At 31.7% G+C, this 1,700-nt stretch overlaps 1 protein-coding gene across 2 annotated transcripts in view; it reads right to left on the minus strand.

The window, feature by feature from the left end:
- Positions 1 to 318: 318 nt before the first annotated feature.
- Positions 319 to 1,700, minus strand: part of GRIA2 (glutamate ionotropic receptor AMPA type subunit 2) — a 181,932-nt gene continuing 180,550 nt past the window's right edge. For both annotated transcript variants that reach the window (XM_036763318.1, XM_036763319.1), the window contains exon 16: positions 319 to 1,700. This exon is cut by the window's right edge and continues 1,226 nt beyond it. The gene's annotated coding sequence lies outside the window, so the exon portion shown is untranslated.

Raw genomic sequence — 1,700 nt, forward strand, 5'->3', positions numbered from 1 at the left:
TGAATAAAGATAATTCTAGATATGTCAAGAATTCATAATAATTATGTGTTTAGAATATTGGAATTTCTAGTAATTTTACCTAAGTTTTGGTCTGACTTGTAAAATTCTGCAAAGAATTCTTCTAAAGAAGACTCATAGAATATTAGGAATGGATAGGACCTGAGGCTTCACCTAGTCCAACTTCCCCTTTCCCATTTTCCATATGAAGAGACAGACTGAGGACACAAATGAAGTTTTTCCTAAGGGATAGTGGAAATGAAACCCCTTCTTTTGTTGCCTTTGTTCCTTTCAACAAAACCAAATAACAAATTAAGGATCTTTTCCTTTTTTTAAGAACATGTTTATGTATGATTGAAGTTTTTACAACACTCCAGAAAAGCCATCAGGTGTTAGATTTAAAAATAAAATCAAAAGCATTTTCTGACATAGAGGTACACATGAAAAATTAGGGATGCCAACATCTCTGTGAGAAGTTGTAGAAAGTGCATGTCTATTTTGAATCTGACACTCACTTAACACAGCAGAAATAAGATACCATACTGTAAACAAAATGGTACAATAAAGGATCATTGGAAATTTACATAAGAATAGTTCATAAACATTTTGGTCTTTTGATAACATTTTATATAAAATGAATAAAAAACCTTTAGACAGCTGTCATCACTCAAGATTACTTTTCACCTAAATGCACACAGACGTAGTTTATACAGCAATATATTGATGCACCTTTACATGGATATTAAACTATGATTACTGCTTGTTACTGTGATGTGCATTATCCAATCAACATTATCCATAATTGAAATACTCTTACATTGTGTATTCTTGTCATGTCGTAACTATAAAAACATGAAAATATAACTTTACATTATTTCAATTATATACATTAGTTCAAGCTTGACAAAGAGATTTGTTAAGTTACAATTTTCGGAAGAGTTGGCCCAGAACTACAATAAATAGCTTTCCACTGTATACGGTCATCTCTTTTTTAGTTTTTAAAAACCAATTTTGAGTACCATAGGGATACAATTAGTCTGCAATTTGGTCATTCTAGCATTGATGATTAATTAAACTTAAAATGCACCTCCCACATTCCAGATGAGGAGTAATGCATTAAAATTTCATGGATTATCTCAGAATATGTGGTTCAGAGACAGCTAAGCTTAATGAAGAAGATGGGAGCGCTATAGGCTACCTTCTCTGGTTTGAGACTTTTTTTCAACTGAAGTAGTATTCCTCCCCCTCCCTTTTATGGAATATAGTAGATATGAATCATAAAAGCGCTTGGCAAAAAGGCAAGGGCTTTATTAACGCTTAACAGAAACAAGAATGATAATGTTAAAAAAGAATGGGTAGGTGTTTAGGAATGAATAGCAATTTAAGAATCTAAATCAAATCTCAGATTTTATTTAAAAAAAAAAAACATGAAGGAAGACATGTTGCTATAAAGGGCCACAAAACACTTTTTTAGATGGCAGAAAGATCTTTCTTCAAAGAGTTCCAGAAATGTGGTATCTTAGCCACAATGGGAATGCTTAGATTGGTTTTGCACCTGAAAAAATGAATAAAATTCCACCATCATAGGGCTCTTTGTTAATGCAGTCAGTGGAAAGAAAACATTTCATGTTAACTTTAAACTTATAAAAAATACTCATAGGTCTATGAAAGCTTCTATATTTCCAAAAATATAGACTCATATC

The sequence above is a fragment of the Trichosurus vulpecula genome, chromosome 6, assembly GCF_011100635.1.
Source record: "Trichosurus vulpecula isolate mTriVul1 chromosome 6, mTriVul1.pri, whole genome shotgun sequence".
NCBI lineage: Eukaryota > Metazoa > Chordata > Mammalia > Diprotodontia > Phalangeridae > Trichosurus > Trichosurus vulpecula.